Source organism: Lepidothrix coronata, unplaced genomic scaffold, assembly GCF_001604755.1.
Source record: "Lepidothrix coronata isolate B3197 unplaced genomic scaffold, Lepidothrix_coronata-1.0 Scaffold145, whole genome shotgun sequence".
Taxonomy (NCBI): Eukaryota; Metazoa; Chordata; class Aves; order Passeriformes; family Pipridae; genus Lepidothrix; species Lepidothrix coronata.
The window spans coordinates 134,267-150,488 of NW_016690325.1; the positions used below are offsets into that span (position 1 = coordinate 134,267).

Here is a 16,222-nt window from a genome sequence, read left to right on the forward strand (position 1 = left end):
AAGACAAGCTTGGTTCCAGTGACTGAAGGTGTCATGCACAAAAGAAACAGTGTGAGCCAACGTGGATGACATACTGCATTTTGGAACTCCAGGAGCCACATATTGAGCAGCGAACAAAAGGAAGGAAACCTCAGGATTACACAGACAGAAGACTTACTTTAACATCTTACATAATATTGACTTTCCTTAGGCCCGTATGTGTTCATATATTTGAGAAATGTGGGGTGGTAGTGTACACCTGAAAAGGGCATCATTATTTTCCCAATTAAGAAGGTTAATTAGTACTTTGGTGTGTCTTGTCATATTTTCAGTCTCGCAGTGGCCCATTTTCACCCATCTACTATGCTAAAAATGTTGCCCTTTCATTACTCCACGGTTGTGTAAACAGTTCTGATTAAACTGGCATTTAATCAATTGGAATAAGATCTCTCCGCGGCTCCCGAGGAGCTCACCTACTAAACACGACTTTCAGTGGCACCAATCTCCTGACAGACGACTTCCCCTCCCAGACGGGCTTTCATTCCGCAGCAAAATAAACTTTTTTATTTGTTAACCTTGCCCTCCTCGGAGTCGCTCGGAGGATTTCAAAAGGACCTCACATGTCAGACTCCACCGCTACGCTCCATCATTATCCCCCGCTTCCTCCCTCGCATTCCCGCCCGGGCCTTAGGTGTTCCCGTCCCCAGCGCTCCCGAGGGGGCGCGGGCGGCTCTCCCGCCTCACGGCCGCCCCAGGCCGGCGCCGCTCCCGCCGCCCGCCCGGGCGGTGCCTTCCCAGGGCCTCGCCCGCCCCTTCCCTTCTCCCCTCAGGCGCCCGGCGGAGCGCGCGGCGCTGCCCCGGCGGGCGAGAGGCTGGACAACCAGGGCAAAGGGACACTTCCCCTCCTCCCTCCCCCCGCCCTTCCTGCGCCGCGGCCCCGCCACGGAGGCGGCTCATCGGCGCTCGGGCCCTACGGACGGGGGTGGGAATGGCAAGGGATGGCATGGCATGGGATGGGATGGGATAGGACCGGACACAGCAGCACGGCTGTCCCATATCACGGCTCCCCCACATCTGGCCCGCCCGACGCGGCCCCACGGATCCGGGATCAACGATCCGGGCCGCCCTCTGGGCGGAGGGATACGGGGCGGAGCCGGCGGCGCGGTCCGCCGGGGCGCTGAGTCCCGTTGCCGGGTGACGGCGCGGGCGGCCCGGCCCCCTCCCGCCCTCTCCCCCTCCCTCCCCGTGGCGCTGGAGCCGCCGCTGCCGCCGGTTTACGTAACGCCTCCCGGGGCAGGTCCCGGCTCCGTCCCGCCCGCCTCACTCGGGGACGGCAGCAGCGGGACGGAGTCCGCCGCCTCCTCCGGCTGCCAGAGGCCCCAGGGCCCCGCTCTGCGCCGCCACGGCAGGTAAATGCCCGCCGCGGGCCCGGGGAGCAGAGGGAGGGGCAGGGCTGGAGGGAGGGAGGGAGGGGGAGCGGCAGCCGCCCTCCCCGTGGAACGGGAGGACGGAGCCGGGAGGCGGCGGCGGGCGCCCTTCCCCTCCCCCGCCTCCTTCCCGCCGTTGCGCTGGGACGGGCGGGCTGGACCCTCGGGAGCGTCGGGGCCCGGCCGGGCAGGCCCGCGCATCCCTGCCCTCTCCGCTAACTGCCCGGGAAGAGGAGGAGTTGCCGGGCCGGGCCTGGCCCCTCCGAGAGGATGGTTTCCCGGGACGGCGCGTCCTGCTCCTGGGCTGCGGCTGGCGCAGCGCGGCGGGATCGTGCCGGGGGAGCGGGAGGAAGGGGCCGGGGAGGGGGTGACAGGAGCGCCGGGGGCCGGGCGGGGGGCGGCTGCCGGCCGGCGGCGGGCAGGGCTCGGGGGCGGGGCCGGGGGCCCGGCCGGGGTGCCCCGGTCCGAGCGCTGCCCGAGAGGGGAGCGGAGCCCTCCCCGGCTGCCCCCGGCCCCGCGCTCCTCCATCACGGCGGGACCCGGCGCCAGCTGAGCGGCTTGGCCGGGGCCGGGGGGGAGGTGCCGACCTGGAGCGGGAGAGCCGGGGCTTGGTGCTCTCGGGCCGGGTCACGCCCGGGAGCAGAGGAGGAGGAGGAGGAGGGAGGCGAAGGCGGCAGCAGCACCCGCCCGCCGCGGGTGCCGGCCCGCGCCGGTGTCAGTCGGCGCCAGGCGGACGGGAGAGCGGAGGATGCGGCGGTTCGGGTCGGGGTAGCGAGAGCCCGAGCCGGGCAGCGCCTCCCCTGCCCCGCCTGACCCCGGGGCTGAGGTGACGGGGCCGTGCCGGGCCCGGCCGGCGCTCACGCCGTGACCTTTCATCCTGTGCGATCGCACAGAGCGCAGCGGCGGCCGCGCACCGGCGAGGGGGAGCCGGAGCCGGGCCGGGCAGATGGAAACCGCCCCGGCCGAGCCGCGGTGCTGCAGCGCTGCCCCGGGGGCCGATCTGGCGGGACTCGCTCCCCTCCTATCTTTTTTTTTTTTTTTCCCCTTTCCAGCAGCATTGTCCTTTAGGGCCTATTGAAGGCAAAAGGCGGATAGGGAGGCTCGGGCTGCTGCTGAGGAGGCGGAGCTGGGCTGATGGCGGACTGACGGGAGCCGCATCCTATGGGCGCGGGCAGCCGGCGCCGCCGGGGCGGGCCCGCGGCCGCGGCCTCTCGCGGGCGATGGGCGGGGTGGGGGACAAGGTTTGGCGAAGGTTACAGCTGAATGCAGAAGTGACACGAACTGACACTTCGCTCCGGCTAACTCGTTTCCATCTTCTCCTCGTGTCGCCTACGATTAAAAGTATACACGTATGGAGTCGTGTTATGAAACTTTGGGAAAAGCCAAAGTGCCGTGCTTTTTTTCCCCCTGTCTTGTCTTTGTTTTAATTACTCATTGCAGTACCTGATACTGATCTAAAGGGTGAAAATAGTGTGATTTGCTTGTCCTTCCCTTAAATAAAAGGCATTCCTGTGTTCTGATGTTTTCTGTGTATAAGTAATTTGGGTTGCGGTGTATAAGCTTGGGATCAGAGGACACTGGTATGGGTAGTTGATTTTCCTCATTCAAACCCTTTTAAATGTTTAGATTTTGGCCCTTCTGTTGCACACCGTATATCAATTCTGTGTTCCTGGGATGAAGTGGGAATTGCAGATCGACTTTGGTTTCTTAGCTGTCAAAATTGAGCTCGTGATGATTCAGTAGATAATTGTGTAAAACAAACTACTTCACTGCAGTGCTTAAACCCCAAGTATTGCAGGCTCCTCACAATCCATAGGAGTCTGTAATTGACATTTTTCTTTATTATTTAAGACAAAAATATGCCTTGTAATAGTAAATGACATGGAACTTGATTGTTACTTGACATGAAACTGTACAGATTTTATTTTGTACTAATCCTCCATCTGCCGTTTCTTGTCAGTATGGATATGCTAAAATGGTAGTGTACAAACCTTCCCTTTCAATTGATAAAGCATATTGTATAGGTATCAAAATCTTCTCTTTTGATCATTGAGATGTAAGAGGGGATGTAGGTAAACTTGAATAAAATGAGTAGCACACTGTATATTTTTAATGTTACTGATTTTCAAAGACTTGAGAATTATAGGGGAAATCCTGATTTGTACAGTCCATTGAAGGCATCAGCAGTTTATATCCCCACCATATTCTGCTTGACAGATATTCCCGCATGTGCAGTCACAGAACTTTATCGATTCATTTGGTGCACTGTGCATTTGAGACCAGAGATTCTGCAAATTTGAGTTTAGTATGTTACCATCCAGCTTTTCTGCTGGTGGAGTCAGAAGGAATCAGAAGGAAAATAAGGATCAAACAGGTCTATATGTGACCCAGGAGGGAAAAACGGAGGCCTTGAACTTCTTATATTATCTTAATATGCTGATTTCATAGTCTGTATTCCCCACCGCTTTTGTTGTTGTTGCGATTTGTTATTCTTCCAAGTAAGAGAAATTCCATAGGGGTAAAATGACGTCAGCATTTTCATTTGCTCATTTGCTGTGCATTCTAGCAGGAATAGGGACCGTGAAAGATCTAGATACTGTTCAAAACTTCATTTTTTGTCCTTCTTGAGCATCTTTTTTCTAGGTGAATAGGGGAATGAAGCAACCAAGAGGTTGGTTTTATACTTAGCATGGGTGAATTTTCTTGTGGGATTTTACTGGGTTTTAGGCATAGTGTTGTAGAGTCAGAATAGACTTTTTGTCTACTTAGCTACAATCCTAGGAAAATCATATCTCAGTTTGCTGCTTCTTTAAGCAGTAGCTAATAACTAAAAGTAACAACTTAGTACTATGCTGAGATAGGCAACAATGCCTGCTAAAGCAGAATGTGGTGAAGGCAGCATGACTTAGAATTCCTGTAGGCTAAGAGGTAGCAGGAACTATTCCAGTTATCTGCACTGCCAGTGGAGCTTGGAATACAAATGATCTTCTAGAAGCTATTTGATATGTTCTGTTTATTGGGATAGTTTCTTCTGTCTTGTGGAACAGAGATTGGAATCCTTCCTTTCAGTCCAACCAGTGACTGGCTGGTTAGATAATTTGTAAATGTAATTGTAGAAACGAGTTGTTGTGTTGTGTCCCTCCCCTCAGCCCCACCCCAAGAATTTTTTCCGAGTAAGGTCAATTTCATGATACAAAATAAAAATGTTCAAATGAATATATGAATGTTCAGTTGCATTTCAGTACACAGGCAAAAAGGAAATTGTATGATCGGAAGGAAAAGTGGGATTTTTTTCTTAATTTGGAAATAGTTTAGCAGACTTTTCAAGGCAGAAATACCATTTAACTGTGGGACTGCCAGAGTGTTTTAGTAGAAAAAGATCTAGATGAGCTAGTTATAATATTTTTCCTGAAAAGGATCTTGTTCTACTTACCTGAAAGTTGGTTGGGTACATTTTTAATGGATGTTGAGAGATTGAATGTGTGTTTTATTGGCCCACAGTGATGTTTAGGGGGTGTGGGGGTAAGGGTTGAGTAGCTTGAACATTCAGTACAAAGGTTATTCTTTCACAGATTTCTTACTAGAAGTTATTTCTGTAGCTTTACTGGAAGCTACTGAATACTTCGAATTTTTGTTCATCTACTTCCTTTATAATTCCATGTGCAAGGTGTTTGGATCTACCTGCATAAAACTATATGTTGTTTGTTTCTGCATCACCTGTATTCTGTTCATAACTTAGCTTCCATATGTCCACTGTGTTATCTGTGTTTCCAAGACATTTATTTCTAAGGCAGCGATGTGGAAATTTAAACTGTGAAGTATTTAAATACGTCTTTTACTGTTGTGATATTACATGTAATCGTTTAGTTATATCCTTCTAAGTGATTTTTGCTCAGGCTTGCTATAATGATTTTCATTTTTAATATAATTTGGGGAATGTTTAAATTTCCGGTTTTTACTGTATTGAGGAAGAAGTTTCAAATATACAGTCCATGCTAATGTCACTCGTGTCTGTAACTTTCTAGGCCTTATTCTAGAAAGGATTGCATATGAAAAGTTATATTCTGCAAAAAAAACTTGTTAATAAATAAAAATAAATTGTAACAGGGCTGAAATCTGAATAGTTTTGTGTTCTTTTTATAGCTTTTAAAAGTCTTCCTGTAGTTAGTATTAAATTTGTCAAAGGAACAAGGTCTGCTGGATAGAGTGCTGGGCTAGGACTGAGGAAAGAACCCGCAATTTTCTATCACTGAGCGAAGTCAAGTGAATAGTTTCATTTTAATGTACCTGTGTTTGAAGTGTTATATGGAAAGGAGTAGCTGTTATGCCTTCAGTATGTTATTAAATTGTGTCAGTATGGGTTTTCTGTTGTTTTTATGGTTTGAATAGATGGACTAGCTTGGTTGTAGAAGAATTCTGAAGGGAGACACAGTTACATTGCAGATGAGATTTTGCATATATAGACTGTGGAAAAAGGTACAGAGAGAGAGATAAGGGAATAAGAGACTAGGGGTACCTGAAGGCCAGAAAAAATAAAGCAACCTGTCATAAGATGGTATAGTCTTAACATCAGAGCAGCAGAGCGGAGTTGCAAGATGCGTAAACTGTGCAAGGTTATTCCAGGTAGTGTTACCTAGTCAGGACTTCAACAGTGAAGGGGGAAAACATACACAGATTGATTCAAGAAATTATTTTTGTCATTTAGCATGTGGCATATGTACTTTTTAAGAAAAGAAAGTGTTTTATTAGTATAAAGAAAAAAGTCTGCTTGAAGCATCACTAAGAAAGCAATCAGTAATGCGTATTGCTGCTATTGGATGAGTAGTTAATGCTCACCAGGTCCTTGTGACCCTGTAATTTGTTATTATAAACTTGAAACAAATTTGAGGACTGTGGCTGAATGGAAGTACAACTTTAAAACATTGCGTTGTATTTAGGACACTGGGGTATCCTGAAAGAAATGGAGCCAGGTTCCAGTGATTTGTCTGGTTGATAGCTTTACTTTTAAAACTTCTGGAAAAACTTTAACTGTTTCATGATATTTTAATTCTGCTGTCTGAAGATTTTGAGCTAATGACCATTACTAATTAGCTAAAGATTGCTGTTGAGTGAATTCCTGTTCTCCTGGTTCTGTCTTCTGGGGGTAGAAGTTCACTCTGCTGCTTATTCAACTCTTGCACTTGACAACGAAACTGAGTTACCTTTAGTAATTTTGTTCTATTAATGTTTTTATAGCTGTTTTGATGGAAGGCATGTCAAACTGTGTGAGGTGGCAAAAGTTTTAAAATGTCTCCATAAGTTCAAATATGAGTTTAATTGTCACATGTAGTTCATTTTTTCACCAGCATCTCTGAACAGAATATCTTACCAGCTTCAGAGAAACCTCAGAGTTCCAGTTTTTAGTAACTTTGTTCTTGAATTGTGAAAGAAATGCCTTGGTTAACAATACAGTAACTTCCTTGAAGAGAAGTAATGTAATGCTGACCTGCTGTTTTTGTAAGAAGTTTTCTGGTTGTGATAGCTTAATATTTTGCATTTTAGGCAAATGACAGCTTTCCAACTCTCGTTGGAAGTAGCAAACAGCAAATGTATTATTTTAAGAGCAGTATTAAACTGTCTTACCTGTTCAGGTTTTTTTAGAAGGTAGCATTTTTAGGCAACATACTTCATCACAGAAGTAGAGATATAAGATGACAACAAATATCACCACTGTTTTTATGGAAAAAGACATCCTGGTTGTTTTACAACACAAACTGAACGACCAATGCCTATGCAAATGCATTCAAATGCTAAAATATAAATTATTTCATGTGACTTGCTATTCTGTTCAAAATAGCAGAGTATCTTACTTCAGATCTCAATTTCATAAATATATAGAATTCCATTTACTAATATTTGGGAATAAAAATTAGAGGTGATAGAAGTGCGGGAGAAAAGCACTTGAAGCCATTTCCTTTGTTGGCCTGCCGTATTTTCTGTACTGTAAAGTCAGTATCTTCTCTGCTGGTTAAGTTATAGAGCTTGCAAATTCAGCTTGTCAGAACTCTTTGCATTTACTGAGCCTCTTGTGGCTGACACATCTTGTATGTTTTTACATGGTTATTAAAGAAAACATTGTCTATATGTGACTTCCAACTGAGTTATGGTAACCTGTTTTTTATTGAAAGAACTGTTGAAAAGACTATATTGTTAGGCAAAGATACATTTGTTTTTAAACCCTTCATGAGGCTATTTTAAGCTTTTCAAAAAGATAGTAATTAACTCCCTGAATTACAGAGAAAGTATAGAAAACTTTAATAGTAAGTATTCAGAAAAGATCTTCAGAGAAATTAAAGAAACTAATAAACCAAAGCAAAATGTATAGTGTGGTCATTATCTAGTTGGATGTTTATATACAGCTGGGTTATTAACTTTGGAAGTATAAATAGCAGGACAAATAACGTAGCCTTTAAATGAGCACTGGTGGTTGGATCTTTGGCATTCACAATTCATTCTGCTTTTCCTTTCCTGACTGAAAGATGCAATGTATGCCTAAAAGTAAATTGTATATTAACTGAAATAAATCCTGTGTGGCTGCACTACAAGAGTGGGCACTGGGCTACTTGGTGCTGCAGAAGCGTTCCAGCTGATGTGAATAGCACTGAATATTTTATCAGGGTGGCCCCACTGGTGGCCTGGGGGATGATTCCATCTGGTGGCTGCCTGAGCCTTGGAAGAGTCCCCAACACTGCTGTGGCACAGTGGTGCTGTGTCTGTACACTGAGGTGTTCAAAACTGGAGGCAGATCTGTTTTAATGCATGCACAAGAACCTTGGTGCTTGGGCCTCCAAGCCATTGGCATCCCGCTTGGGAAGGGAGTTCAAACACAGGCAGATAGCTGTTGGTAACAGGTAGTTTGAACTGCTCTAAAAGTTGAGTAAATAAAAGACATCGGGAGGGCAAGAAGGAGAGATATAGCTTTTGATAAATAGCGTCCCTGTGAAGATTCTCATGGGACTGAACAGAAAAGACTGTAACTATCTCCTCCTTGAAGTATGATCTAGACCAATATTTCTCCCCAGGATCTCTCAAGCCCAGGAGCAGTCAGTCCATCCAGGTGATCTCTGTGTGTAATAGGCTTGAGGGAAGCAGGGGAGAGCAAGATGTTTGTCACTTCCCTTGCTCTGGTATGCCGATAAAATCTGTGGGTTTAAATTGACCAACTTATACCACTGTCTTCAATGGTAAAAAGAAATTTAACAGGACAGTCTGAAACCTGATGTCTGTGGTACTGAAATTACACTGATGGTTGGGGAGGACTGTAGAGTATGAGGTGAGTTTTTGAGGTGCACACGTGTCACCTTCTTCAGTAACACTCTTTCCCTTGAGTTCTCCACACTTGGGTGATCCATCCCATTCTAGGCCAGTTCCAGTGCAACGCCTGCCTCTCTCAGCAAAACTGAAGCAACCAGTAATTTCTTTGTCATCTCCAGGCTACTGTTACAGTGGAATTCTGTTTGTGCTTTTTGAAGACTGGTCCACCAAAAATGAATTTTTTTCCATTTGGAACAAACTGATGCAGTTCGTCCCTGCAACCACACAGTGGGTGTGTTAAGTACAAGGACAAAAGGGTGAGAACACGGAAGGGAGGATGAGAGAAACAGTAGAACGTCTTGTCCTCTGTGGTGGCAGCAGCGGTGCCGTTCGTGTTACACCAGCTCGCTTTTGAGTCAGCCACACAGGTTTCTCTGTCAAGATGCTGCTGCTGTTCTCTTGTAAGTTAGTTATTGCTGGTATAAAAACCATCACTTATGGTTTTTGCAAACTGGTATTTGTGCTGGCAGTAGTAGTAATTCCTTCAAATTTTGTCAGTTATGTGCAGCATTTGTTTTAAGTTAATTTTTAATGTGAGGAATATTTACTTAAATTCCTTTTCATTAGATACTGATTTGTATTTTTAAACTTTATTTTTTCAGATAGAATTTAAAAATTGTAGTCATGTTTAAATAAAATGTAGTCATGTTTAAACAAAGTAAAATTTAGTTCAAACACTTGTATGGACAGTAACAAACTAAACTGGAAAAAAAGTTTCTCATGTCAGTTTATGTTTGTTGGTTTTTAAGAATAGAATAGAATTATTAGGACTGTATTGGTAGCTGGATAACCTTTTGGATAAATTTTTACTAAAATAATGTCATCGTTGCCATTGTTAATGGCAGTTGGGCATTCGAAAGTAGTGAAGCAGTATTTCACTCCTCTAGATTCAGGCAATTGACAGATATCTTTCCATTTCTTAAATCTGATCAATAAAGGTGTTTTTAACAATTTTAAGTCCTTCTTAAATTAATTAGCAAAATTCTTTGAGATAAAACTCCTTGGGTTGGGGGGTTGCAGGTTACAGATGTGCGGTACTTAATCTGGTACAATTGCACAACAAACTGTGCTACCCCTGTGGTTTATTTGTCATGCGTTATTTTGTCAGAAATGCTCTGAGCTCCATTATGTTTATGGAAATAGAACTGGTGGCTACATGCTGCATAACAAAGGTTTATTTTAATGCATCTTTAATATTGAGTCTTGACCTCCTGAAACAGTTTCTTGAGTGAGCTGTGAAACTTGCCAACTATTAGGCTTATTAATTATTTTTTTTTAGGTTCTATCATGTGTACTGAAGGACCACCTCATATGCATAGGACCACTATGCAGAGATGCTTTTTCACAAGTCTGCTATATGTAGTAAGAACCTTTCCCAAAGAGTCTGTTTATGAAGCCCCTTTCAAACCTTATAATTCTATGAAGTGATGAAATTTTGGGATGTATTGGACATAGTATGCTGTGACTGTTCTTCACAGTGTGTGTAGGTTTTGCTGCTAGGTCATGCTTTTTCCCCTTTCCGTCTTAATATTTTTTCTTACAAGTTTTGCATTATCCAACTTATATAATTTATTTGTTTTGCAAAAGTGAAGAATAAACAGTTTACTGAGAATTTGAGGTCTTTGATATACAACTGAACCTTCAGTGCAGGTGTCTCACCTGCTAATCCTGCAGTCCATTAACAATCGTTTCCCACGGCTCAGGTTTTGCTCTCTGACAGGATTGATGTTTTGACATCTTGTAACAAAGTTCATGGATGTTAATGATGTGCAGCTCTGTGAGTGGATCAGCTAATTGAACTCCTCCAGCTACTGATTTTTGAAGTGTTGTTCTTGTATGATGGTGAACATGAATGTTTTATAAGAACAGCTGTACTGGTTCAGACAAAGGCTTTGACAAATCCAGCACTTGTCTGCAACAGCATCTGTAAGGGAGCAGTTAGGGACAAAAAAGAACAGGGAGAGTGCACGTGTGTGTGATACCTCTCCTAAATACTCCCTCGGCCTCACACTATTTTCATTCCAGGGGATTTCCTGACCCTGATGTGGTTTGTCTAGTTGGAAACTCTCGAGGGATCTCTCTTATTCAATTTCCACTGAAGCCCATCTAATTTTTTTTATTTGAGTCTTCAGTATCTCTTGACAAGTTATTCTAGTAGTTGTTGTGCGAAGTTTTGTACGTAGCTCTTATTAACTCATTGGTACTTTTTATTAATAAAGACCAGACATTTAACAGTCAGTTTCTATCCTTGGAGAGACATGTTATCTTTGATATTACAGGACCAGGTTTGCATGTTCTGTACAGTATGCATGCAAAACATTAAGTCACTGACACAAAAATGACTTCAGTTTTGTTCTGTGATTTTTCTTTTGACTACTGCTGAGTTTGAGCTTGTAGTGCCACGAAATATCTAACATACTACTTAGGAAATAGATCCTGGGATTAATAGTCAGCTCACAACACATTGATTTATGCATTAATAGCATCAGGTGGTTATTCCCCCCTGTTTGCCTTTTTGTTGCCCAATCCAGTTTCAAAAGGTCCTTCTGCATTTTTTCAGTTACTTTGTGCTCACTATCCCTGATCACTTGCTGTCCTTTGCACCCTTTGCCACCTTGCTAACTGTGTCACCCATCTCATCTTCCAGGAATTTATAAGGTAATGCAGGTCCCAGTGCAGAATCCTTCAGAACTGTGCTGGTGACTCCCCCAGTGTCATCCTGATTATGTCTCTGTTTTTTTCCTTTGCTAACCTAAGTAACTGAGGCTTATATGGTAGCTCTTGAATCCTTGGAGTAATTCCATTAAGCTTTTATACAGGATTAACAGCTTCAGATTTTCATTTGGATAAGTGTTATGAAAATAAGCTTGCAGATTTGCAAGGAAAAAAAATGCTGCAGTAACAGCCACATACTGTTTTCTGTCTGCCCTGTGGCTTCTCTGACTTAAGTTATGCTAGAACTGTAAGCCCAGCCTTGTTAGACCTCAGTCCACTACAAAACATATATCCATTACAAATAAGACTCTATCACTCTTGCACTTCTTGGTAATGCTTCTTGAAAAAGGTGGCTGTATATATATCTAAAAGTAAATTTACAGAGCTGCTTTTATGCTTTAGACCACTTTTAGTTCTTTGATTCCTGCCAGCTGTTTCATCTGCGTTTCTCATAGCAGGGCAATGCTCCTGAAGCTTTGTGGTAGGACTTGTCTGAACTGAGATGGAGAGAGAGCCATAAACATTATCATATTTTTTTTGGTTTAGAGTAGTGTTTCAGTGCCTTGGTCACGAATCAAACCCGTGCTCCACTGTTTATTGTGCAATAACATCAAACTTTGCCAGTGCATAAAAAAGTTGTCCTTGCTCTGAAGACTATACAGCCAAATTTCTTAGATTATCAAGGAATGTGGTTAAAAAATAACAACTTCTCTTACTTCTGAATTCACATGTCTTATAAATGCCATGTGAAATTTATTAAGGACACAGATTCTATTGTTTGCTAGACTTTAAATAGGCTTTGTTTCTGGGCTTTGACAGTGCCTTCCCCAGTGTGTGGCCACTTGGTTTGTATGTTAAGGATTTGTTGATTTTTTTTCACAGAAAGAAACAAAAGAAATTATGGTAAAATTGCAGAGTCTCCCATAATATAGAAGAACAGTTTGGACTTATGTTGCCATCATATGATGTGGTCATACTTTTGATTATCAGTCTTCTGAAGGGGACTGAAATTTACTGAGGTGTGTATGTGATTTTAGTATGTTGTTGGGCAAACTTGATAACATTTTACTTTGGTTTATACTAATTAGGATTTGCATCTTTATTCCTACCTTCAGTTGTCAGGGAGAGGAAGGATTGTTTGCTTTTATTACAACCATTCTGGGTAAAAATACTGCTTTGAAAAAACTTTCCTGATTCAAATACGTGGACACTTACATCCACATTTAAAAAAAAAAAGTATATAATTTTTTTTTTCTCTGTTCAGTGAATAATTGTCATACATAGTCAAAGACCCTAGTGGAGGTCAAAAACTTTTGAAATGAGAGCTGTTAATTGTAAACTATGTAACATACTGGTTTATTTCAAAGAATAATAAAGGAAACTTTGTATAAAACAGCAGTTTCGACTTAACTATTGTGTGAGAATGTGTTTGGTCTAATTGTTAACATGTAGCAGTAGGCAGAAAGAAGCACTGGAAACACAGATTCCCTTCTGAGAATGGAAGGAAGGAAAAAGGTACCATCTATAGCATTATCCACAAGATCAGCTTCTCTGTAGTAATGTATCAAAATGTATAAGAGTAAGTTTGAGTCTACAGAGAATTATTTGCAGATTATGCAAATTAGCAGTATATTAGTTTTCAACTTCCTTCAATATGTAATCCAGTAAGATTTTTTTTTTCTACTGAGAGTGTGGATCCCAGTGTAGTGATTTTAAGCCTGCAGACAATTTGCTTCCTTTTTAAGTTACCTTTGATGATCTCTAAGACATCATCTGTGGACCTTTAGTGCACCTGAAAGGACATTTTTAAGGGGTATAGTTTTTACTCTCTTATTCCAATAGTTTCTATTACTTTAAAAGTTGATAGTAGGTATATCTTTAAGAAAACTTGAAAGCTTGTTAAAACATTAATTCTTTTTTCATTTACAAAACGTGTTTGTTTAGGACCTTGCTGTGTGGATACACAATTTTCAGAGGCCTCTTGGTGCTGATAAAATACAGATGAGGTTACCTTAGATTAATTCAGTGGATTTTGTGGTTTGGCTTTGGTTACTGTTTTCTAAGATTAGAAATAACTGGGGGGGGGAAAGAAGTTACTTTTAAACACCTTAAAATAACTTTTTTTTTTTTTTTTAATGAAAGGGAATATGGAGACAAAAAGCTGTTCAAGATATGGAATTAACTTGCTTGGCATCAGCTTTTAGTCAGTCTTTCTGTTGATAGTCAGACATGGATAGTTCCATACCCTAGCACTTCCTTGGTGTGCTTGTATCAAGCTTCATTGAAGAGTGATTTCCTTGCACCTTTCTTCTACTGTGCTCCTTGGTAATCTCTGTGATTTTACACTGCCATGCTGTGTTCCACAGACACAACTGTCACAAGAAGCTGTTTGTGTTGCTCTAATTATTGTGGTACCAAGCCATTTTCTTTTAAAAACCCATCCTGTGCATTTGCTATGACAATACCCCTATTTCATTTTATTTAGGACAAAGACTAGGATTATTTAGTCTTCATGAAAGGTTATTTACCATACAAGAGCAAGTCTGTTGTAGAGGACAAACCTGGAGTATTCCAGCTTCAGTTTCTGTGCCACTGATCCTCCTTTCTGTTGCTTGCTGTAGGTTATTTAAAATTGCTGTTTTACTGTACCTAGATCTCAGGAGACTAAAGCTTTGTTGTTGTCTTCTGCTGTCTGTTGTAGATCAAAAGAATGTTTAGTGACTATCACACTGAATAGAATTTTGAGAAATACATCTATTCTAAGATAATCTAAGTTGAAAAATCCAAGTGTTTACACAATATTGTATTCTCATTCCTTTACAAGACACTTCAATAAATTGGCTCTTGTGCCTCTAGTGGTTAAGCTGTTGACAGTTTATCTACTGTGACCTTGTAAGGTCATTGATTAGTATTGCAAAAACTGAAGATTACTTAAAAGGAAAAAATACAGTAGAAATTATTTTGATATAATAATGTACTTTTTCTTTGTGCTTGTAAATAAAAAGTAGTTTTTGCAAACTTTTGATAGAAATGTGTACATTTTTATTTGGTGATTCTCACTATAAGGCATGTCCCTCTATCATATTTTATAGCTGGAAATTAAGAATTCTTTCGAATTTAGGAGTTAAAATAACTGGCCTTGCACTAATTTTTTAGGCTATAAAGTGCTCCCCCTGTTCAGATTAGCCCTGACCATTGTTTGGGATGGAGAAAGTTATTTATAGTGAGACAGTGAAAAAGATTTAAAAAGGATAATAACTCATTTGTCAGAAAATGTTATCTCTAAAATCAAGCTTCACATCTATCAGTAGAAATGTTTGCTCCTTGAGTGACTTATATTAATTTGATATGAAAAGTTTGGCATGGGAAAATACTCTGTATAAAATTTTGTTAATTATAAAACAGAATGGAAATGTTTAAGGCTTTCTCTAAAACAAAGTACTTGAGAGATGTAAAATGAGAACACTTAAATATTATTTAGGAAATTTGTTTAGATTTTCAGTTTTTATATCATGTATATATTTTGTAAATGAATGTTAAAATAGGTGATTGAATATAATATTTAAAAAAGCTGGACTATAATATTTGAACATTCTAAAAATTTTGTTGTCTAATTTCTTAATTCCTCTTATAACCTGTCTCTCTGTTGCTGTCTCTTCCCTCTCCTCCTTCTAATAAAAGCAAGACACACTTTAACTGAAGTCAATCAGATTTTGTTAGCTTAGATCTCAACAACTGAGTTTCTCAAATGGCTCACATAAATAAGTGTTAAGATAGAAAAGAGAGGCCACATTATCATCTTCACAGAAAAGCTGAAGCATAAACTCAGTCCTTACTAGGTGTTAAAGAGCTAAACAATGTGTCAAAGTTTTGATTGAAGTGACATAGTATCCAGAAGCTTTGCAATATTGTAGCATCAGAATGGTTTGGGTTGAAAGGAATCCTTAAAGATCATCAATTCTCGCTTCTGTGGGCAGGGACACCTTTCCCTAGATGAGATTGCACAAAGCCCTGCCCAACCTGACCTTGAATAGTTGGAATAGATTATCTGCAACTTCTCTGGACAAGTTGTTCAGTGTCTCACCACCTTCATTGTTGAAAATGTCTTCCTTGTGTCCAATCTAAATCTACCAGTTTTCAGTTTAAAACCCTGTCACTAGAGACCCTCATAAAAAGTCTGTCCCCAGTTTTGTTACAAGCCCCCTTTAAGTTCCCTCAGGACCTGTGGATGTATGTCATCATGTCTTATCGTGAACCTTTAGGTTCCTTAAGTAGTCTCAAACCTGACCTTTTCCTGCAGTAGATGGTTCTTCATTCTCCCAGTCCCCGCCTTTCCCTCCTTTGCCCGGGGCAGTGTGTCTGGAGCACTTGCTGGTGAAGGGCAAGACAAAAAAATCATTGAATACTTCAGCCTTCTCCATGTCCTGGGTAACCAGGTTTCCCATTTCCTTCCAGAGAAGGTCCCTTTTATCACTGATGTACCTATAGAAACTTTTCTTGTTGCCCTTGATGTCTGTGGTCAGCTTTAATTCTGTCAGGGCTTTAGCTTTCCTAACTGCTTGGACAATTCCTGGCTGCTTGGACAATTTCTCTGTATTCCTCCCAAGCTACCTGTCCTTGTTTCCACCCTCTGTAGGCTTCCTTTTTCTGTTTGTGTTTGTCCAACAGCTTCTTGTTCATCCACACAGGTGCCTCGTGTTTTTCCCTGACTTCCTTTGGTAGGCATGTGTTGCTCCTGAACTTGGAGG

The 16,222-nt window shown here is 42.1% G+C and overlaps 1 protein-coding gene across 1 annotated transcript in view; it reads left to right on the forward strand.

The window, feature by feature from the left end:
• The first annotated feature begins 1,222 nt into the window (after positions 1 to 1,222).
• Positions 1,223 to 16,222, forward strand: part of KIAA0232 (KIAA0232 ortholog) — a 67,446-nt gene continuing 52,446 nt past the window's right edge. Inside the window, exon 1 of the mRNA XM_017828018.1 lies at positions 1,223 to 1,388. The gene's annotated coding sequence lies outside the window, so the exon portion shown is untranslated. The remainder of the gene's footprint in view (positions 1,389 to 16,222) is intronic.